This window comes from Pseudorasbora parva, chromosome 8, assembly GCF_024679245.1.
Source record: "Pseudorasbora parva isolate DD20220531a chromosome 8, ASM2467924v1, whole genome shotgun sequence".
Taxonomy (NCBI): Eukaryota; Metazoa; Chordata; class Actinopteri; order Cypriniformes; family Gobionidae; genus Pseudorasbora; species Pseudorasbora parva.
The window spans coordinates 25237110-25261987 of record NC_090179.1 but is presented as its reverse complement, the minus strand read 5'-3'; the positions used below and the strand labels follow the sequence as shown (position 1 = coordinate 25261987).

Below are 24878 nucleotides of genomic sequence, written 5' to 3'. Positions count from 1 at the left end.
GGACAAGAGGAGAAATACAACAAGGATCAGTATCGGTGTGGCATTTCCTAATATTGTTTAACAAGTCTGGTGATCAAGTATATGGCCGTGCAATTAAATACAATATGTATTATATATAAATGGCAAGTTAGTGTGACAAGATTGCAGATGAGCGTCACAGTTAGCCTTTTTTGCAAATGCTGTGAGTACATTCAAATGTACTTTATTGTTTTGAATGTGTAAAACTGCGCTGTGTTAAGCCCAAAATATACTTAGGCTGTCAATGTCTGCGTGATGTAATTTTTGTCATCAGGAGGGGTTACAGACGTCAACATATCCTTTCAGCGTACAGCACGATTTTTGTGACTGCAGATGGTGCGAGTACAACAGCGCATGTGCGAATGACTTGAGAGCTTGAAAACAAAATCCTCAGGTAGCACATGCCCTGAACGCGTCTTTCCTGGCTCACGACCAAAGGAGTAGGCTTTGAAAGGCTCCTGCGAGATGGAGCGGAATGTGGAAATGATGTATACCCATTTCATTCAACAAATAAAGTGGCATCTATGAATAGTAATTTAGCATAACACATTAGGTTACTTGAAGCTAATTTGATAGAATTAGATCAAATCATGTGATCAAATGTAACAGTTATAACATTTTATTCCAGTACTTCATCCATGAACATGATTTGTGAGTTGCGTCGGGCCGATTTCCATCGCTCCTCAAGCGATGAGCTTTTGGTCAAGCTAAGCTTTTGTTCTTGTTTTGAATATGCAAGCTTTAGCAGTGAAAATTACATACTGTGCCTTTAAATTCAATCCACAGAATTCCACTGGTTTTCGAATTTTAATTATAAATTTAATCTAAAAAAGTATATATGTGTTAAGGTTGTATTTCTATATAATACGTTTGTGGTGACAATGTTATAAACCTAATATTTGCCTCGACGTGTCTGTACAACTATATCATTACAAAGGTTTCACACTTTAAACTGATGCAGTGAGATCCAGGCAGACAAGCAATTATTAAAGATCAAATTTGAATAATAAATAAAGAAAATATCAAAATGTAGCAAATAAGTTTCAACTAAGATAGAAAAGTAAATCAAAGTATTAAAGCAGACAAGAGTATAGAGAAAGAAGGAATATGAGTATAAAAGGATAAGGAATAGGAGTATAAAATAAAGTGCTACATTGTATATTCTGTGCCTAAGTAACAGGAAGGAACAAGGGAAAGTACCTATTGAAGTATTGAAATAAAATTCTCTAATTGTGTAATTTAATGATGCACTGAGGACAAAATGTACCTTCAGGCCTTATTAGGTCACCATCGTCCCTATAGGCACGGAATACCTTGATAAGCAATTGTGGTTTTAACACCGTTAACAGCTTTAAGAGAATATAGCAGATCTTGCATGATCTCATGTCTGCAGAGATGGAAACTGATGTTTTGATACCAAGGTACATCATGTAATCAGTTCTGATGGAAAAGACACTGTCAACAGGATAAACCCCTCAATCTTACAGCGCAGAAGAGACACAAAAGATCTTACATTTGAGAATAATCAAACCCAATTAGAGTATATTATGAAAGCATGTTTCCACCACAAAATAAAACAATTTAAAAGATAATTGTGACTTTTAATCTCACAAATCTGAGTTTCTGTTGCAATTTTTACTTTATTTTTCCTACAATTGCGAGATATAAACTTGCAATTGCGAGTAATGAAGTCAGAATCGTGAGTTATAAAGTCAGAATCGTGAGTTATAAAGTCAGAATCGTGAGTTATAAAGTCAGAATTGTGAGTTATAAAGTTAGAATCGTGAGTTATAAAGTCAGAATTGTGAGTTTTAAAGTCAGAATTGTGAGATATAATGTCAGAATTGTGAGTTATAAAGTCAGAATCATGAGTTATAAAGTCAGAATCATGAGTTATAAAGTCAGAATCGTGAGTTATAAAGTCAGAATTGTGAGTTATAAAGTCAGAATTGTGAGATATAATGTCAGAATCGTGAGTTATAAAGTCAGAATCGTGAGTTATAAAGTCAGAATCGTGAGTTATAAAGTCAGAATCGTGAGTTATAAAGTCAGAATTGTAAGTTATAAAGGCGGCATTTACACTGCATGGTTCAAGTGACCATGGTTCATGTGGCACAGATCGAATATGATGTGAACGTGTAAGCAGAAGAAGAAAAAAACGCATAACTATTGAATTACGATATCCTCAGATCGGATTCAGGCCTCACTCATATGTAGTAATAAATCCGATATGAATCGGATTTTGTGCATTTGCATCTGCCATGTAAGCGGTCAAATTGTAAATGTGAGTCGTATGTCACTGAAAAAAAGGGATGGAGGCGAATGACGTCAACTCAGGTGAACTGCGATCAAGATCTGAGATCTGAGCCTTACGAGATAAATGTTGCTGACCTTTAAAGATGTGTGGAAAAGGGCAGAAAGTAAAACCTTGAATAATCATTTTGTCTGTGTCCATTGCATATCGCGGCATTTTACTTAATTTTCCGGTTAAGGACATCTGGGCTGTTTCGCCAGTGTACAGTGTAAATGCAAATATCGGATATGGGTCGCTTTTAAAAGATGATGTAAGTGGGTCATCAAAAAAATATAGTTGGATATAGTCACCAAATTGGAATTGTGTATCAAGACCTACAGTGTAAATGCGGCCAAAGTCAGAATTGTAAGATATAAAGTCAGAATTGTAAGATATTGAGTTATAAAGTCAGAATTGAGTTATAAAGTCAGAATTGCGAGTTATAAAATCAGAATTGAGATATAAAGTCAGAATTGAGTTATAAAATCAGAATTGAGTTATAAAGTCAGAATTGCGAGTTATAAAATCAGAATTGAGATATAAAGTTAGAATTGGAGTTATAGTAAAAATTGTGATTCAAGTGTGAAAAAAATTCTCACAATTGCAAGTTTATATCTCACAATTCTGAATCTATATCTAACAATTCTGACTTAATAACTCGCAAGTGCAACATTATATCATGCAATTATGACTTTACAACTCACAATTATAAATTATAATCTATATGACATAGAATTGTGAGATATAAAACTCGCAATTGCGAGAAAAGTCACCATTACATTTTTTATTTTGTGGTGGAAACAATCATCCATGGCCTTTATGGTATTAAAGCAATCATTAATATGCAAAAGAATAATCATATAAGGATTATAATGATTAATGTTGATTAATTGAATACATAGCTATCAATGACTAAATTAATGAAAGACAATCAATAGTATAAAAAACTAAAATTCTAATACGAATAATTTCAAATACACCATACACGCTTTGATGCATTGATTTAGCTTTGGTCCTTTCCAATCCATTCATAAGCAAATATTTTTGTTCCTCACTATCTGCCTTTTGTGACATTGTTCACTTCACAGAGGCCTCTTTTCTCTCTCTCTCTCTCGAACGTCCTTTCGTATAGTCTTTGAGTATACGTATTGATTCTCGTTATACTTCCCAGCGTGGGGCAGCTTAGTCCTTGTTCAATGTCGCTTTCTGTTTTAATTAAAAGGTTATTAATACGGTATCAGGCGAGGAGATTAGCCCCGCGGTTATTGAAGGAGAGCTTTGTGGAATCACAATGTCCATTCTCTTGGGCCCTGTCAAATTTATCAGGTTCAAGGGCAACAATAGGCACTATAATATCAGCTAACAGATCCATGGAAGCTTTTGTCTTGGCCGGCGAGAGATCTAAATTGGCCTGTGTTGTTAAGCTAAAAGCTTATTCAGAGGAATGCTAAAACCCTCGCCTTTGATCTCTCAAGCAAAAAAAAAAAAAAAAAAACGGATGAAGGAGAAACAGAGGAGAAACAACAATAGTGTTTGGTTTGAAGGATTTCATTATTCCCATTTGATCGTTTGCAATTTGGTCACTGGCTCGATAGAATATCTGGATTTGTAGTGCTACATATTCCATTTCATATCAATGCAAGTGTCAGTTAATAAGGGAAATCCCACATTTGTAAGACAAGCTGGAGAATGGAAAAACCGGGGTTTTCCTGTTCCCATTGTGAGTTATTTGATGGTCAAGGACCTTTCAGACAGTATGTCTTAGTTAAACATGACTGCTTCCAAACACAACCATAGCAGTCCTTAAATCACCAAATAACCTTTTATTGTCCCACTGTCTAGACGTTTCGTGATTACAAAATAATTTAATATCCGATTTACGCAGGTTCTGTATACTATAGTTCTGATAAGATAAAGAAATGGGTGACAACCAATATTATTTTATTTGTATTTTTAGAGTAGTACATTTTTGTTAGGAGTGTCAAGGAAACCTTGCCCTCTGTCATACTGCTCATTATCACAGGGGTCATACCGAGGTGGTGGAGCTTTATCGCAAAACTGCACCTCTCAATTAACCCACAATTCATTCTCTTCCACAGACAGGCTGTTACTCTCACAAAAACATCGAATCAAATTTATTGCCTTCGCAATATGATAGGTCTGCTAGCCAATGGGATGTCATTGTTGAGATGCTCATAAATATGTTGTGCCCTAACTACCTTTGTTTAGTTTTATAGTCTTTGTATGCTTGTATAATGTGACCATTTGAAGAACACAATGGTTTTATTACAGATTCTCAATAGGCAGTAATGCTTTCAGATGTCAGTAGACAATAGCAGAGCTCATTTGATGACGCAGACAGTGTTGTTACTTTTTTAGTCTCCTGAGATTAGTTTGGTTACTGTTACTTAAGATGTCTAATCACATTGACGAAGAGGATAAGTTTTAATTTAATTTAAAATACTATAGAAGGGATGGTTCTTTATCTGAATTTTTACATGCATTTTTCTTGTGATTTGCTGGCTGCAAATACTATGACACGTATATGCCACCTGATGAAATATTACAACACTGTCATAGAGTGTATGCAAAAGGAAAGACCAGTGAGAAAACGGACAAAAAAGCCAAGGTCAGCTAATTGCAAACTGGTGTTTAGACAGAATGGATTTTCTGAGTCTGTGTGATATTAATGTTATGGTCACACTTTAGATTAGGGTCCATTTTTCACTATGAACTATGACTTTTGCCTCGATAAACTCCTCATTACTGCTTATTAATAGTTAGTAAGGTAGTTGTTACGTTTAGATATTAGGTATGATTAGGAATTTAGAATATGGTTATGCAGAAAAAGGCATTAATAATAATTGTGCTTTAGAAGAACTAATAAACAGCCAATATCCTTGTAATATGCATGCTAATAAGCAACTAGTTAATAGTAGGAATAGGACCTAAACTAAAATGTTATCAATATTATTATTACTTTTCTTCTCTTTCCATGAGCACCTGGTGGGTGGGGACCAAATTCATCACAGTGTAGTGCATCTAGAGTTACACGCAAGCGTTACTGTCATTGTGAGGGTGGAACACTCCAAGATTTATATTTCAGCACATCCTCGCATAAACATCTCAAGACAGCGGATACACACAGGCTAAGAAAATCACAGTTCCCTGTGGATTCTGTTACGGGACTGAAGACAGCACAAGATAATACATTGTTTACATAATACAATGTTTGTTCAATTCTTCACTTGACACTTTGCTAAGCCCCGCCTTTAAAAAAACCCCATTACTAACCAATACTTCTATCTTTTGCAGTCAGCCATATAGAGCATTATGATGATATATTTAGTGGGTGGTGAAAAGGATATATCACAATTCTAAGAAAAATAAAGGCTCTGTTTTTGTTCCTAAGAATTGTGAACTCATATCCTGCAATTCTGACTATTTTTTCCTTAGAATTGTGATTTCAACTTGTAATTGTGAGTTATAGTCCAAATCATCATAGGTTTTATCTGTTCAGTCTATACATTTAAAAGGATAGTTCACTCAAAAATGAAAATTCTGTCATCATTTGTTCATGCTCTAATTGTTCCAAACCTAAAGAAGAAGATTTTTTTTTTTTTTTAAAGAGTTGATGGGTTGATAGTATTTTTGCCCCATACAATGGAAGTCAATGGGTGTTTGGTTCCCCATGTTTTTTTAAATATCATCTTGTGTTCAGCAAAAGAAAAAAATTCATATATGTTTGGACAACACATTCTCACACCCAACTCGTCACATATGGACGCTTGACCAGTACCCCTTGTCGTCACTTTTCAACGAACTGGGCGTACCTTTATCGTCAATTTTTGACGCGCTGGGTGCTCCATTCATTTCAATGAGAAACCTTTGGCGTTAGAATAGTTTATAATAGCACAATTATAAGTATAACAAGGCTGTAAAAGCGGACTGAGTTTACCTATTTGGCGTGATAAACGTTTAATGTCCCTGACAGCCTCTGTAGTCCCATTTAGCCACTTATTAGCAACCGCCTTTAAGACACGTAACAGCTTAAAAAAAATCCTATGTGAGGTAATACTTGTGTATTTTATGTAGTACAATAAAACATGAAAGTGTCTTGAGCTTGTTCCCCACAGACTAGTACTAAAGTACTAAAATGCTCATATTTTGGCCTATAAATTTACTTCATACCTACAACCACACTATTATGAGACAAGGTTTTACTCCTTTAAATCTAATTCTACTAAATTCTAATGTGTCTGGGTAGAATGTCAAATAAACTTTTACCGAAATTATCCAAAAATAGTGAGTATGCTGTAATACAGTTCCGTTAACATTACTGTAATCACTTTCAAATGAGGCCATTCTGTTTTCAGTTTAAAAGTGTTTGCATTGTTTTGTTTTTTTATTCAGTTTCAGCAGTTTTTAAATCGTGTCATTAATACTATGATATCATAATAATATATGCTTTGAAGAAAGACAGCAGATAAAAGATCCAGTTCTTTCCTATGGGACCTTCTGTAGAGCTTGTCTGAGAGAGAGGCGGAGTTTAATAAAGGGTCATTTGGTGCACAGCTGAACAAATCCAGCTGCTAGTAAGGTGTTTATTTATTGTTTAGTTCAGTCTATTAACTCTTTGACTTATTCCTTTATAATAATAATAAAAAAAAATCATATAAAAAGTGTCATACATGAGGTTAGGCGGTTCTGTCATAATGAAAAGCACTTTTTTTCACAAGGGCCTCATGGGTGGAGCAAACACTTGTCATGTGTGCTGTGTTGGCTTGAGTCCAAATGGACGTCTAATAGACCCTATTCTAGGCCCTCAGCACTGTAGTCTAGATCCCCAGGGTCTGATTATTCTGAAGAATAATTCTCGAAAAAGGGCATAGTGAAGACAAGGTTGATTCTAAAATAGGTTCTAAGCAGCACAGGAGTGAGTGTGTGGTCTGGAACAGACATGAGCAGTTGATAGTCCTCTAAAACCCACTCGACTTCTGCATATCTTGAACTTTGACTCTAAGTGAAAGTGTTAGTTCAAGCGGCATTGCTAGAAATAGTATTTGTTTCGTGAAAGACTGGCTCAGAGGGATATCCATGTCTTGTGATTGCCTTGAGACAGTGTGAGGAAGGCAAAGGCCAAAGGAAACGTATCCTGATCATATGAGCACTAAGTTTGTGTTTATGGTGAAACACTGATGTTCTGTTCACTGTGCGAGCGTGAAACCAGATGGAAAAGTCTGCCTGGGTTCACAACCTACCTCGAGGCACGGTAACTTATTTTCACTTCTACAGTTGGACATAGAAAATGATCCTTGTCTCGTTTGACATCCAAAACATACACTCAGATAAAAGTGAACAGAGTAGAGCCATCTGAGAAAAGATGCTGGATTTTTTTTTAAACATATGTTTACAAAGTAAATTATACAGGTTCTACAGTAAATTAAACAGATTATTACTTTATAAATGCATTACATGATTGCTTAAAGGGATAGTTCCCCCAAAAATCTAAATTCTGTCATAATTTACTTAACCTTAGTTTGTTCCAAACTCAGATTTTGAAGAATATGGGTCCCAAAACGGTTCATGGACTTCCATAGTACTGAATTCCAAGTCAATGGGGCCCATCAACTGGTTGGTTACCCGTATTCTTCATAATATCTTCTTTTGTGTTCAACAGAAGAAAGAAATTCCTAAATGTATGAAACAAATTGAGCGTGAGTAAATGATGACAGAATTTTCATTTTTAGGTGAACTATCCCTTTAAGTTTGTTTAGGGGAAAAAAAGTCTTCTCATTTGCAGAGGTGGACAGTAACTAAGTACATTTACTTGAGTACTGTACTTAAGTACACTTTTTGAGTATCTGTACTTTACTGGAGTATTATTTTTTCTGGAAACGTATGACTTTTACTTCACTACATTTGAAAGACAAATATCGTACTTTTTCCTCCACTACATTTCTATCTAGGTCAAAAGTCATTTCTGTTGCAGCTCTGAAAGTCGGTGGATGATTTTTTTCCTTCTTTAAAAGTTTTTTGTTGTTGTTGTTGTTTCAGACAATCTGTCAGAAATCACTCTTATAGTCATATACATTTCCCCAACTTTTTTTGAACACTGATCAGTTCATAGCAAAATGGAAGAAGACTGTTCTGTGCAGTTCTGTGAAGTGTGTGCACCCATAGCCATACTTTGAAAGTATGTTTCAGTTTGAAAAAAAAAAAAATCAAGATTAGTTTAGTTGGCATACACTTGGTGCATGTCTTATAAAATATTAAAAATATAAACGTCTGGGAGAAAGAGAATGGTAAAGTTGGGAGAATATCAGATGTGTCTCAGTTTATTGGATCCATGCATTCGGCCTTAAAGTGACAGCAGCTTTATAAAGAGCTTTGTAACTTTTATACAAGTATTTAAATTAGTTTAAGATAGTCGTATGGTAGTATGTCAGATGGAGCATCACTGACTAGCTTAAACCATGATGGCATAATGTGCATTTATACAACAATAATAAAATAATGCATTGGCATAAAAAAGGAAATTTACTTTTATACTTAAGTACTTTTAAAAACAAATACTTCTGTACTTTTACTTGAGTAAAAATCTGTTTTTACAACTTTCACTTGTAACGGAGTAATATTTGACCAGTAGTACTTTTACTTTTACTCAAGTAATAGAGTTGTGCACTTTGTCCACCTCTGCTCATTTGCAACAGTGGCTTGATAAAATGACAAATTCAGTCACTATGCTGTCTTGGGGCGATCATGTGGATATGTGGATTATTATGGGGAGAAATAAAACTAAAATTTTGTCAATAAACACGATTTTGCCATTTTAAATGTTTATGAAATACTATATGCAATGCTTTTTTGGTCTTTGAATAAAATTTAAGATTATACTACCATAATGTATGATGTATGCTACCATTTAAAAGTTTAGGTCAGTAAAATTTTGTAATATCTTGAATTTGAATTTTTTTTTTTTTAAATCTTAATCAGTACAACGAGATATGTAATATTTTACATATTGATAATAATAAGAAATGTCATTTGAGCACCAAATCAGCGTATTAGAATGATTTCTGAAGGGTCATGTGACATTACAGGAATGAAGGACATTTAAAAAAATATTAAAATACAAACCTACTATATCAATATTTTTATATTATATAAATCTGTTTTATAATATTAGTTTATATTGCATTTTTGATCAAATAAATGCAGAAACTTCTTTCAAAAACATAAAAATCTTACCGATCCCAAACTTTTGAATGCAGTGTATACCCATAGTCAATAAGTTTAACACAATGAAATAGTGAAATTAATAAAATTGCTAATATTAACAAGCTTGTTTTCATTTAATTCGGTTAGGCACCTCCAGCCTGTATCCTTCTACTTTTAGTTACTTCCTCCCCACCTTGACTTAAATTAGATTTTTTTGTATAAGTGTAAAAGAGATAATAGGGCTCTAACTTGGTTAAAATGCACATCCATGCACACGTGCTAGTGTTAAGCTTGAGGTCACAGAGGAGTGACTGACTTGGGCTTGTCTGACTGGGCCTCTTGAAGCATGGTTTTTGCATTCCAGCAGCTCCTACAAGAGAGCGAGCGAGAGAGAGAGAGAGAGAGAGAGAGAGAGAGAGAGAGAGAGAGAGAGAGAGAGAGAGAGAGAGAGAGAGAGAGAGAGAGAGAGAGAGAGAGAGAGAGAGAGAGAGAGCGAGAGAGAGAGAGAGAGAGAGAGAGAGAGAGAGAGAGAGAGAGAGAGAGAGAGAGAGGAGAGAGAGAGAGAGAGAGAGAGAGAGAGAGAGAGAGAGAGAGAGAGAGAGAGAGAGAGCGAGAGAGAGAGAGAGAGAGAGAGAGAGAGAGAGAGAGAGAGAGAGAGAGAGAGAGAGAGAGAGAGAGAGAGGAAGTTTCTGCAGGGAAGGGATTATGCACAGTTTCCTCCCCTCCCATTCGCTCTCTTCAGTCCCTCCATAAACTATGTCGGAAAAGCTCTAGAAACTTAAACCTGCTCCTCAGGTACACGACCCCGCAGACATGATTATGCTCTCCCTGCGTCTGCAATATCTTTTTCTGCTCTTCACTTTCTAGCCTTTTTTTTTTTTTGAGTCATGTGGTGAAGGAAGGGCCAATCTCATTGGAGAACAGAGCGGGGAAACTTACAGCTGCACAATGCTGAAGCCGGTTTTCTGCCTGACAGGCACTTAAAGCGATTCTACTCATGGATGAGGTAGGGGGTGGCAGGCGGGGAGGGGGGTAATAGATCGTTCGCAGGAAGGGGGAAGGTCGTTTTTACTTCTTTAGCACCAAGTTTCTGCGTGGTCTAGACAGACCTAGGTTATTTCAAAACCTTTTTTTATTATGGAATAAACTGTGATAAAGGTGGATGCTTCACTCTCTTTATGATACTGGCTAAAGGCATGGTAAGTGTGTTCTTCTTTGTCTACAGAATTTTAGAGAGTACATTAAGAGAGTAAAGTGTTTTTGTGTGGTATTGTGCATGTGCGCACATAGACAAGCAATCGGTCCCATTTTTTCTTTAATAATGTTTTTTTTTCTTTTTCTCTGCGATCTTGTATTGACTCTTCAAACAATCTCTGTGTGCCTTATCAGCTGAAACTGAGAACTGAGGCAAAAAGCCAGATATGTGCCTGAATTCCAGACAAGTTCATGGCCTGGTCTGGATTTTCAGTCTTTTACTTGAGCACATGTGAAAACAAGAGGCTGAATTTACTGTCAGCAATTCCTGGTTACATATTGTCTTAAATTTTTTTTTTTATATATATATTTGGATGAATAATATGGTATCTGTGTTCTCAAGTCAATTTATATATATATATATATATATATATATATATATATATATATATATATATATATATATATATGTGTGTGTGTGTTTTCTGTTTCTGTTCATATTAAATAGCTTAGTATGTTATCACTCTTTTTATAAACGTTTTTAAGTGGAGTATGCTTTTAGCTGAATATTCTCTTTAGCGTCAGCAAACACTAACCAGCAGGCTCCGTCACTTTCAAGGACTTTCTGGGAATAGCTCTCAGTATTTACCTGGCTGTGCTGTTCATCACTGCATGGAGTCCTGTATGCTGCTTATTTGTGTAGTCTGCCTAGACATCCAGTTTAAAATGTTACATTAACTGTGTGTGTGTGTGTGTGTGTGTGTGTGTGTGTGTGGTGGGGGGGACTAAAGAAAAAATGATTTCTATATGTTGTGCTGTCAATAATCTTGAGTCCATCCAGTGTTTCTGTCAAACCCGTTTTTAAAGTTATTAACCATTAAACAGATAAAGTTACATTACGCCGATGATTTTTGACATTCATGTGGGTGTGAAAAAGCCGTTTTTCTATTGAGGTTTTTGGTGAGTTCAGTTGTAGGCTAAAACCAACCCTGCTGGGAATGCTGTTTGAAGACCTATATTCATCGAGTTGGCAAGAAGGCCCAATTAGCAAAGTTAAGGTTCTTGGTCTGAGGTGCCACGCATGGGAGTAGTAGGTCAAGTGTAGATCAAGAAAATTGTAATTGGAGTTCACAGAGGATTAAGACAGATTAGATCCATCTTGTTCAAATTCCTCTGGTGAATGTGGAATTTCTTTCGTCCTTGCACATTATGCTGCTGAATGTGTTTGTAGGTCCCAGAACCTTTTGGGAGCCATGTACAGAGGGGAAAAAAAAACATATTTTTTGGTTCTAACTTAGTATTCAGTGATTTTTACTTTTAATAGACAAAGAGCTGTATTGGAGAGAGGTGAGAGAGCATTGTTCGAGGGCTGTCTTGTAAGGAAAACTTAACTGTAGACTTTTACTGTCAGCCACCAAAACTCTTGTTGTATTTTCTTCTCAGATTAAAGGGTTTTGTCAAAGCCATGATGCAAAACATGGAAGTACACTGTAAAAATAAAATAAAAATGCTGCCTAAAATTTTAAGTACAATCAGTGGTTGGTTTTGTCCATATTTAACCCAAATTTGGGTTAAAACAACCCTGTATTTAGTGTGTATAATTTACATTATTATATCAATAATTTTAACCCATAACCAAACTCTTACCACAAAACATTACATAAAAAATTACATTTAACCATGTTTAATAAATACATTAATTAAAAAAATATATATTTTTAAATAAATCAATTAAAGTCTTATGCATTATATTCTAAGTCGGTAACACTTTACAATAAGGTTCCATTAGTTAACATGAACTAATTTCAACATTTAGTAATACATTAAATCTTGTTAACATTAGTTAATGCATGTGAACTAACACGAACAGCTGGATTTGTATTAACTAACATTAACAAAGATGAACAAAAACAGTAACAAATGTTTTGCTTATGGTTAATTCACGTTAGTTAATACGTTGAACTAAACCTTATTGTAAAGAAGTGTTACCGATTTCATTAGTAAACCACTTTAGTTAACACAAACTATGAAAGAACAAATTATTCTAATTTCCACATTTACTAATACATTACTAAAATCAAAGCACAATGAACTAACAATGAACGACAGTATTTGTATTAGCTGACATTAACAAAGATTAATAAATACTGAAACTATTACTTATTTTTAGTTCATGCTAGTTAATACATTAACTAATGTTAACAAATGAGAACTTATATTGTAAAGTGTTACCTCTAAGATGGTGTCCTCTCCCAATTGGCTTTTAAACCTCATTCTGACTCAAGGAGGAAGCATATTTTGACATTTTGTATTATGATGGAGATTTGAGAGCTATATTTATGGTGCTTTTTATCCTGACAGTGAAAATCAGTCAGCCTTAATGTCTTTGGTTGTGCAAGTAAATGCACTTAAAGTATGCATTTTAACATTATTTATAATTGTAAATTACTCTTAAATAATTGAATTCTAGATTAATGTGTCAAATGAGGAAATCCTGATGCCTGCTGAGAAGAGGCTTTCCTTGGAAATGTAGAAATCACCATGTGAATGTTTAAACATCACAGCTAGGTCAAAAATTCATTCAAAAATCGTTTTTATTTTTATCTTGCGGACTGATATCTCAGTCAAACTGAAACATGACTTTTAAACTTGGAATTGTCCAAACATGCTTCTGCTTATGTTGTTGTCTTCTTTAAGTTGTACACGCACCTGTGATGAGTACAAAGGAAGCATAAAAATTCCAAAATGTGTTTTTCCTTTTTTTTTTTTTTTGCTTAAAAATCACAGGACACTTGTTTGGGGGAAATGACAAGACAAAAGCAGCAGTATGTGAATAGAATGGCTCACTGATATCCACAGGAAATGTCTTCTGCTGTGTTGCAGAGAGAGCGAGAGAGTTGGATAGATCTATCTATCTATCTATCTATCTATCTATCTATCTATCTATCTATCTATCTATCTATCTATCTATCTATCTATCTATCTATCTATCTATCTATCTATCTATCTATCTATCTAATTATTAACTGAATTGACTAAAAAGAAGAAATGTATTATAAAGCAGTAAGTGACAAAAAAATATAAGAAATAAAAAGTCCTTCCATATAATGCATATTCCTAAAACTTAAGGTTCTTTATAGTATTAAAATGTTCTCCGCAATAAGCAAAAACTTTTTTTTATAGAACTGATCACTGGCAGGTTTCTTTGGGAATCCAAAATGCTTCTTCTATGGCATCATTGTGAAAAATTCCTTTTGGAAACTTTATTTTTAATATAAAAGTAATACATTATCTGGTCTAATTTATCGGTTTGATAGCCAAGAATTAAGACTTGATTTTTTTAATGAACCTTAGCTTTTCCTGCTATTCCTAGAAACAGTGTATCAGTGTTTGTGATTTTTATAATATTTGTGTGGGTGGCTCATGTGATTTTATCATGTGGGCACACAGCCTCATTTGTATTTCGATGTGGCACCTAGGGGTTAAAAAAGTCTCCGATTTGAACACGTAATGCCAACTATAGTACTCTCCCAAGCTACGTACTTCCAGAAGTAGTTGGAGAAAAAAGAAATGGTGGTGAAAACAGCTAGGGTTTCAGTGAAATAAGCCTCCTCCAGGCAGGGGCTCATTCTCCACTGTAATCCTTGAATAGATCTTCTAAATGACAAAGCCCTGATGTCATGCTCTCCTTCTGTGTGTGTCAAGCTGGCAGACAGACATACCCTCGATTCACAGCGAGATCTGTCCGCAAGTCCAAGAACACTGAAGAGTGAGGACATCCATGTCCACAAAGAGACGACTTAATCACGAGAAGAGCGCTGTATGAATAACAGATGTAAAGAACCACAAAGCAGGATTGAGACGAAGAAGAGCCATTCAGAAACAAGCTAGAGATGATAACAGGGGCTATTAAAAATGAGATTATGAGATTTGACATCCTGTGAAATGGAGATTTATAAGATTTAATCAAGGCATGTCAAAAAATGGTGTAGGTTTTTTTTTTTTTAGTGTGTGAATACGCTGAAAAAAATGGTGAAACAATTTTCACTCAGAAATTGCAAGTCAATTTCACAAATAATTTGGCGAAGTACACATTTAATTAAACATACAATTTTTATGAAAGATTATCAGTTGTGTTGGCAACATTTGATGTAATCTCTGACTAAAAGAAAATTTTTAAGGATTTAGTCATTTTACATTTTGTAATTCATCTTAATTATATTAATTTTTGGGCCGGGACTTTAACGCGTTAATTAAGATTAATTAATTACGGGACTTTAACGGGTTAATTAAGATTAATTACGCAAAAAAAACCCTAAAATTTTAACCACACTTATTTTTGCACCGCAGAATGTTTTTCAATGAATGAGTTTCGACGGACCTATTAGACTGGAACACCAACTAGCGCTCACGAGTCACGACAACAACCTTTCTTTTACTGTTTATGACCACAACAAACCATAGTGAACATGAATGAAGACTGATGAGACCGCTTTGCTTGGCCCCGTGGATAGGAAATTTTGTTTAAAAAAACGAAAGGATGGAAGCATCGACAAGAGCATGGTTGTGTGCAAGCTATACAACAAGGAATTTGCGTATCACCGCGGCACATTGAGCCTCAAATATCACAAATATGCTTTTGCTAAACTTAATGGCAAACATTGCACTGGTCTGCTGGACTGAAATAAATAAGCAATATTTTGTTGATTAAGCTTATGCATTCAGTCATTATTCAATGGTATACTAAAAATCCATGTGAAAAATTATTTCTCACTGTTCTCAGCTCAAATATTTATATGCAATTAAAATGCAATTAATTTCGATTAATTAATTACAAAGCCTCTAATTAAGATTATTTTTTTAAATCGAGTCCCGGCCCTAATTAATTTATATGAAATATAGTTTTTTATGGATTAATATTAATAATAAGACATTATTTTTTTTAAGAATCATTGTATATATTATTGATATTAATTATTTATTATATATTAATATTATTGATAATTATTTTATTGTTATTATAATGTAATTCTTTTATCAACAACAATTTTTTGTAGCCTATTTATATTAATGATATAGCTTATAGTCTTAGTGTATAATATATAACCTTAGTATGATGAAAAACAAATTTTCCTTGTATAAAAAATAACTTTGCCCCAGGTTAACATAAATGTTGTGCTTTATATTATTTTCTTTATTTTTGTCTCTTCACTACACATTTAATGACACATCACTGGCGCAGCTGTGCTGAATAAAAGCCCGTCGGAGCAGGTTGATTTGGTGAGCTCCTCTATCTTATCCAATCACCACCCATCCTCCTATCCTGACCCTTCCTCGCCCTCTAATTATTGGACAGCAAACCTATGACATCACAGAGGGGAGTCGTACACATGGCTGCTGTCAAGTGTGGTGGTCGAGGCTGTGGAGGATGGGGGGAATTAGGGATGTCTGTTAGAATAGATGGGGCATCGGAGGGCATGGGAAAGTGTGGCGGGGTCACAGGACACGTGTGTTGGACCCAAAGAAAAGTCAATCAACTGGCCAGCCCTTCAAGATGTATCCTGCTCCCTGTCCAGAAGGCCCAAACTGTGATTGGCTTGAGAACAGATTGTTTTCCCAAACTAAAAATGCTAATCTGTTTTTTTCCCCAAGCTCCATTTTGTTTCATTGCTGGCTAAACTGAGAGTCTTGACTTCAATGTATATGTGAGGATCTTCAGCTGTAGCTGGTATACCCAACAAAACATGGGATTTTATACGGTCATTTCTCAAATTGATTATTTAGGCATGCTATTTTCATAAAGCCATTAATCTAAATATGCAGTTTCGGCTGGTGTTTTGTGGACGGAGAAGCTCACAGGTGGTTGTGCTAGAGTAAACATCGTCAGTAATGATGACATGCTGGTGATGGCTTTAACCGGAGTGTTTCTGCATCGAGGGAACAGAAGGGATGGCCGTTTTAAAACCGAGGTTGCTTTGCTTGACTTCCCCTGCTGGAGTGATCTCCCCTTCACAGGACTGCTATTTTATTAACAATTGATATGGAAATAAGGGGCAAGGAAGGACCAGATTCTCACATAAACTTGATGTGGCCATGAATGTGTCTCTGTGTTTGCCATGACCCCGCTGTGGCATAAGACACTGCCTGCTAGGGCCTGAGGGGCAGACACAAAGAAAGAAATGAAAAGCAAGCACATTCCTGCACGGCACACAAAGGAAGCAGGAGAAAGGGAGAGAGAGAGAGGGAGAAAAGACAGAATGAACCCCATCTCTCCCTCTTTTTTTTCTTTCTCCCAGTGTGATACCAGCCTTTTCTCCAAGTCACCATGCCTTCAGGTCATTCGTCCGCTGCTCAAACTCTCTTCACTTTTTTTTCCGGACTGTGATCAATAATCATACATAAGCATTCAAACGCCAGAGTCCACATAAAAATATGTGGAGCCTTTTCATTTAAATCTGGAAATAAACTTAATGCGAATTAATTATGATGCGACATCATACCTATATTAAAGTTTGCAACTCACTAATTAAATAAGCATGTAAACTTTTTGGAACATTAACGTCAATGTAATATTTACTTTGGATTAATTGACAGATGATTATTTTTCACTTAAATTGTTATCCTGATATAAATATCCTAATGTAGAATAATTTGTAATTAAATATTTAATTGTAATACATAAAATGATTATATATATTTTTTTGTGTGTGTGTGGTCTCAGACTTTATGGACCCCATTGTATGTCAAAGTAAACCTAACCAAATTTTTCTTTGTGAAATATTGCAATTTATAAATTAAAATGAAATACATTTGAAAAGCTTTTTAATGTAAGAATCATTCTAAAAAATTTTTTTGTGCATTTCTACTTCATATATTTTGTACACACACACACACACACACACACACACACACACACACACACACACACACACACACACACACACACACACACACACACAATATTTGACATACTTTGAACCACACTGACACCGTTAAACATCTGTACAGTGAAGTATGCTTAAGTCTTTGAATGCAGGGATTGACGCTAAAGCTCCATTAACCTGTTTAAAAACCAATTAGGTTTGTGTGTGTTTGTGTTTGCTCAGGGTGCTTGTTGCAGCACTGTCATTCATGAGCCGGACTCCTGCCTTTGGGGGGGTGCAGGGGCGGTGGTGACCGCCGTCATCTTTTGTGTATTGACGCGTTTGTGTCACACTTTGTAAAAAAGCTGAATCTTGTCATGTAAATAGAGGGTATTTAACAGTTCTTCTCAGGCAATTAAACAGATAATGGTGTTTTGTTAGCTGTATGCAGAGGGGGATCTTTTCGTGATGTGTACTGAGGGGGATCTGTTTGAGAATTTGTTTTAAGAGCGACAGGGTACAATCCACAAAAATGAATGCATTGAACCAGGTGGATGTGTCCACCAGTTTAATCGGATAATTGCAATACAAATCTGTGATTTTTCAGTATCTATAATAGCAAAAATAGTATGTAAAAAATAGATCAGTGTGAAATGGACACAGAAAGTGAGACTCGGCTCTATAAAATGCATTATGAGGACGGAAAAGCAGTGGGATTATTGGCAGACAGACGGTGTTATCATTTGTTAGTGGTGACCAGAACACGAATGGTCTGGAGACATTGTCATGCGGTAGGGTCGAGCTTTCAGCCTAATCTACTGATGTGACTATAAATAATGCATAGAGTGAGCTCAACAGAAAATCACAGCTGGTCTTGGCTTCATTGTCTATTGTGAGTCACACGTTCGAGTGAGCCAAAAGAACATATTGAGCGGCAGTCTCAAAGTCAAAACACTAAGAAGCACATCACAAATGACACTTTTGGACATGGCCGTTTAACGCATACCACAAGTGATATAATAGCATTATAGTGAAAGTCATTTGCATGAGGATGAGCAGACCAGACATTGTCTTTTATGTGTTTAATGCATTAGCAATTTCTCTTTTTAAATTCAAATGATTCATATTTCATTATAAATAACTATATTAGTCAAATCAAATGTGTTTGGACCTTTTCTTTAAATTATTTTTAAAGGCAGAACGAGTATGTAATTGTATATTATTTCTTTCTTAATGAGTCTAAATTTGCACTGTAAAAACAAGCACCACAGAGTTTTAATGGATTTGGTTTCAGTATAACATTTATACATCTGCTCTAAGGTTGAAAATTGCATTAGAGTTGTATACATAATATGAACAAAAAAGTAAACCAAGAGTGAAAAACATTTCCACGTTCAAAAGGTCCATAATTAAAGCATGAAAATCCTTAAAATAAAGGAACAAATGCTCTCCTTTTGGAGCAGCTGTTCAAAATGCAGCGGTAAATAATGTACCAATTGCTTTTTATTTGCTTGTGCATTTATATTGGACATGGCCTACATTTTTATGACAATAGACAGTAAATGGAATCAGACAGTGGGTAATTTCCAGACTCAACTCAGACCTCAAGCTTCCATTTTCTGTGACCTCACCGCCAGCTACTGACATGGCGCGTGTGGTACACTGCGTGGGCCTCCGTCCAATCAGATTTCTCCAAAATATCCCCACTTCAGCACCCTTAAACATCCAGTTTGGTGCATTCTTAATCTTTCACACAAACTTACTAAAGCAGGCAAAAAAAAACCCCCAAAAAACAGTATGCCCAAAATGGTTATTAAGATAAAAATAACCGTTTTCTTTATTTATTTTTTATGAAACTGCTTGTATCATTTACTTATAATGTAATGTTTTCCCATATGGGAAATATGGGATGTTTTAGAAAACACATTAAGTTTTTTTTATTTTCATTTTTTTTCCATTGAAATGCTTTTTTTTATTTAATTAAATAACATTTTAAAATATATATTATAACTTTTAATTTAACCAATCTTGCATATTTTTTAATTCACTATTTTTTCATTTGTAAGATATTTTTAAACAATACAAAGCACATAAAGTGGATTGTAGCCAAAAAGTGCAGAAAAACAAATCATATTTTAATGTTACTTAAATACAGTCTAATAACAGTCTAGCACAGTCCAATATTATTTCATATAATATTGTCTTGTATCTGTTTTAATGCCTGTGATATACCCCCCCGCCCAGAATATGTCATCATATTCTAAATTTGTGTTGTCATTTTCTTAGAATATGTGACAAAACAAATGATCATTTGTAGTGTGCTACTTCATATTCTTTTGGTATTTATATTATCATTGATAATATGTTGATTGATGAGTTTATATCACATTATTTCCTATAGTTTCCAGATGTAGTGGCTATAATTATATATTATATCATTTCAACACAATAAATTAAGAATCATTTTACTAAAATGATTCTGAGTGTTTTGCTAGTCTGTTTCTGTCTCCAAACAGTTTCTCTAGTTGCAGCCTTAAACCAAATTAAATGTTTTCTATTGGTATCTAAGATAATACTATTCTAGTATTAGTATATTAGTCTAGTATATATTATTTGATGTTCATATGAAGGAAATTGAAGACTTAAGAAATCTCATCACAACATGTACACAGTGAAAGCCCTGTATTCCCACAATTGCGACACGTCATATGACGAGAGAGATACATTCAAAGACTCACAGCTTTAATACAGCATGCTCAACATACAAATTTCCTGTACATTTATTGTGTATTGTGTATATTCCCATTTTATCTTTTACATCAGCTGATTATACCAAATCTAATATACGAGAACATAATTATACTCACCTCGTGACACATCAGTGTTTCACATTAAAATGGTTACGTTTTTTAAAAGGAAGAAACTTTTATCCACACATCTTCTAAGATGGATTGGAAACAAAAGCAGTGCGTGTGCCAGTATTTTTGTTTTAACAGTTTAAAAAGTCCCTCTGTGGTTAGTGGTCATCCCAGTTGAAACTGAAAAAGCAAACAGTTTTATAGCAGCATGCAAAATCCACGGGCAACACAAAGCTGGAATCTGGAATCACTTCGGGATCATAAACGGATTAAAAAAAAAAAAAATAGACATTGATCAGAAGTATCACAACATGCTGATCCAAATGTCCCAGGAAATCAAAACAGATGCTTAGAGAAGTTTAGAAGAGGAAGAAAAAGCAGACAGAGCAAGAGAGAAAATGCAGAAAGACGAAAAGAGAAAGTGAGAGAGAGAGAGAGAAATGGAGAGAGAGAGAGAGAGAGAGAGAGAGAGAGAGAGAGAGAGAGAGAGAGAGAGAGAGAGAGAGAGAGAGAGGGAGGGAGGGTTCGAGAGCGACTAAGTACGAGAGAGAAAAACGAGAGAGTTGGCCCACAACGCAAGCTTGATTAGAAAAAATGCTTACTAAGCTATCCGTTTCACACATGCACAGACTGAGGGTTCGATATTCAGCCGATCGATGAGGGAAAAGGCACAAAGGCAAAATCGGACGGAGCTCCTTTTCAAATTCACATCTCCGATGTCCCCCCCTGCAGTCTGCGGTGGTGCGACGCACGGGGAGCAAGGGTTACCTCAAGGCTGTTCCGTGGACCATGCAAACAAGTCTAGACCAGTGACCTGCTCAATCGCTCCCTTTGAGGGCCAGGCAAGTTCGGTCAGGAAGAAGAAAGCGAGGCGTGCCCTCTTTTCAATGAGGGAGCAAGGAGGTAAGGAGGGCAAAGAGAGTAGGCATCTGCTTCCATGGTTACTAGCCAAGTATGAGGATCCTGCTATTCAAAAGGCTCCGTTCTCATGCTCTCAGCCAGCCAGTGTCACACGTTTAGAGGGAAGGCAGCACAGGAGGAGATCCGCGGCACCAGGCGCGCTTCTTTTAACGCTGTAATGATACGTGCGCGGGCTGCTCACCAGAAAAAGGAGAAATGGAGGATAGAAGGGCGACTGTATGTCACATGACTGCGTAACATAGCTCTATTATTTATCACTTTTTTTTTTTTTTAAGGAAAGCGGTGTCGTCTCAGGTTCGTTTTTAGTAAAAAATGACCCAAACAAAAAGTCTTTAAGATGAGCGTGAAGGTCAAATGTTGTTGAATTCGTTGCAGATATTGTGTTTTAGTGAAAAACATTGCCGGCTAAAGAATAGACTTCTTAATCTCACTCTTGACCATTTTGGTTAGAGAATTTGACTTTTTTTCTCATAATGATTAAATTTCTCGCATTGGACGTATTATGTCCTGTCAGTTTTTTATTTAGGAAAGTGATATTATGAGAGGTTGATGCTTGATGATGGTGAAGTACAGTCTATGGGAGAAAAAAAAGCATGCTTACCTCGGTAAAATTCACTTTTCTTGACCTGGCAGACCCCCACAGCTTTGTTTCAACTGAGGGAGATGGAAGAAAAGGAAGAGAAATCATTAGGTATTCCAATGTTTATAGTAATACAGTTGATGCATCTTAATTTTTTAATCGAAAAAATTAAGAAACATAATAATCGAAACATATTTATGTGTCTGGCTGTGGTGAAATCTGTTTTGGAATGCTGGACTTGTCCCAGGAGCTGACACTTGCTCCACCAGACGCACTCTAAAAAAATAGACAGATGGCAGGGACAGAGGAAAGGGGCAGAGCAAAGAGAGATTTACTGAGGGATCGTGGGAAAGTCTTGAGCTCAGTTCACCTGCTTAGAGGGAGGCAAGAGTGAGTGAGAATATATTTTCTAACCAGTGACCCATGATTAAAGGGAAGGATAAAATTGTCCTATAATCCAAGCACTGAACTTATTTTAAAATCTGTAATTTCATCATAGACTTTTTTTATGATAAAGAACTAAAATGTAATGATAGGGCATTTGTGATTTCTTGCAGATTTAAATTAGTTATTGATCAGAAAAATAGTTTGCAAAATATGAGGAAAATATGAGACAGAAATGCTATAGGATCAGTATAATTAAATTAGCGTTTGGATTGTTGGTTTTCTTTCATTTGTGGCTCTGATACTGTTAATATTTTTGAGCAGATGTAGTTTATTAAATAGTTCCATCTTGACAGGCAGCTTTTAATAATGTAACGACTAAAACATAAACTCCAGTCACAGAAAAGACATGTTTAAAAGACATTTTCATTTGTATGCAAAATGTCAAGCTATTTATCATCATTTCAGTGCACTTGGGATCAAATGAACGAGTTCCCTATAACATTAAACAGGAAAAGGGGGGATCAATCGCTCCATACACTTGCCCTACCAGTGTGGAGAAAGTGAGAAGACTTTGGGGGAAGTTAGGAAGTGCTACTGGTGTCTTATCCTCTTTACGTCTATTGTTCTTAACAAAGGCCAGTCACAATAACCCCTGGGGTGGATGGCACTCCACTGAATAGCCACTTTGGTGGGATTTAACGGGTTAACCCTACACAAAAGGGTCTGTGGCCATGTAACACAGCAGGGGTAGAATGTTGGAAACACCAGGAATCTACATGCTCCACTTCCCTAACTTTTGGCCTTATTTTAACTCAGGCTTTTGCACATTTTCCAAACATTTTTGCTTCCCTTTTCCCCCGCATTATGCATGTGGATGCTGCAGTTTGGTTCTGTGAGCGATGCAAAAACCCCCAGATTTTTTTAGTTATGCAAAAAAAAAAGAAGCCCATTGTTGAGCATTCTCAGCCCTCGAGTAGTGTGCTTGACCTGGAAAATGATTTAGACAAGATTTGCTTTTCTGCTGCACTCTGATTAGGTTTCGGCAAATATTTATTATTGTAGTCTTGCTCTTTGTTCTCGCTCTGATTTTGACTGTGAGTTTCATTGGTTTGCTTTTCATAAAACTGGATCATAACCATTTATTCCCTGTCTCCCTGGAGTGATTTCAGTTTTTGGAGTCTGCTCCGAGGGGAATGGAGGGAGAGAATGAAGCTAAAGCCTGACCTGGGATTGATTTCATTTTGAGAGGGTTTGCTTCTATGGAAATGAGTTTGTTAGAAACTCATTTATTCATACTTTTAAGAACCATTAATAGTGTGCTTAAATCATGATGAAACTTGTGAACCATATTAAACTATAAAACAAATGTCCATTAAGTTATTAATCAGCATGATTTTTTAAGAGTAATATTTTTTTCAAGACATGATCATATTTGAGCAGCATAGCAGAGGGTGAATATTCAGATCCATATAATTCATGATCACAGTACACTGTAATTTCAGAATGTTTGTAACAAGCATTGATCACATTCTATCATATGAAGAAAATGTACTCCCTTCTCAACGCGTTACAGTAATTATGAATATTATAGTAGCACTGAGTGGTATCACACAATGGAATTGTGCAGCAGTGAAATCTGAGTCTCCGTTTCATTCGGCTCCTTGTTTTGATTCCACCCCTGAGGAATCGCTTCCCTCGTTTGACCCCAGCTTTCATTATGATGTGTTTCTACTCTGCTTCCATTAGCTGTATTGTTGAGGGATCCCACTTTGCGTTGCTTTTGCCTCCGACTGGGACTTTGGTGTGCACAGATTCTTACATGCTAAGCAATGCAAATGTGAGTTTTAACAAAGTCATCAAACGTTTTATTTACCTATAAATAAGAATAAATGTAGTTGAAAAAAGTAATTAGATATAAAATGCTGTTTACATTTCAATACAATCATGTCAAAATAAAAGGTCCATTCACAAAGCCCACAGTAAATTGCATTTTGTGACAGATAATTTTTAATTTTTTTAATTTTTTTCTCTTTCACAAATCTAGAAATAAATATTAAATTGATTCATTTAATTTAGTAAAAGCCAACAATATTTTGAAGCAAACTAGAGCAGAAGTGAATGTAAACGTAAATAAAGAGATATAGTTAAATCGCTTTGCTTATGATTGTTATTTAATTAATTATTTAAATATACGTTTGGTATAAATGTTATGGATACTATGACATAGTGATAATTTACAAGAAACAGGAGGAAAAAAAGCAGTGTCACAAAATTCATTTATTTTGAACAATTGGGATAGGAAATTGAATATTGGGGACACAAAAATTTGATCTAAGTCATTCAACTAAATATACAAATAAAATCAATTCATTAGGTCTTTTAATTCTATAAACTATAATACTGATCTGCCAACATTGTCGCTATATGACAAATTAAAATAAGCTGTTCACCCTTTAATAAAATCATAGTTTTCTCCAGAATGACTGTACAGCTGAATCATTTTTTGTTGCAATATTGTCTTGTTTAAAAGCGTTATATAAGTA

General features: G+C 35.4%; 1 long non-coding RNA gene across 3 annotated transcripts in view; it reads left to right on the top strand.

Annotated features, from left to right (window-relative positions):
* The first annotated feature begins 10295 nt into the window (after positions 1-10295).
* LOC137084317 (uncharacterized) overlaps positions 10296-24878 on the top strand; it is a 35581-nt gene continuing 20998 nt past the window's right edge. Inside the window, exon 1 of one of the 3 annotated variants that reach the window (XR_010906737.1) lies at positions 10296-10538. This is a non-coding gene — a long non-coding RNA (uncharacterized lncRNA). Of the gene's footprint in view, positions 10539-10561; positions 10732-20249; positions 21351-24878 lie in introns of those variants that run through there. The other 2 variants (XR_010906735.1, XR_010906736.1) reach the window with 2 other exon arrangements.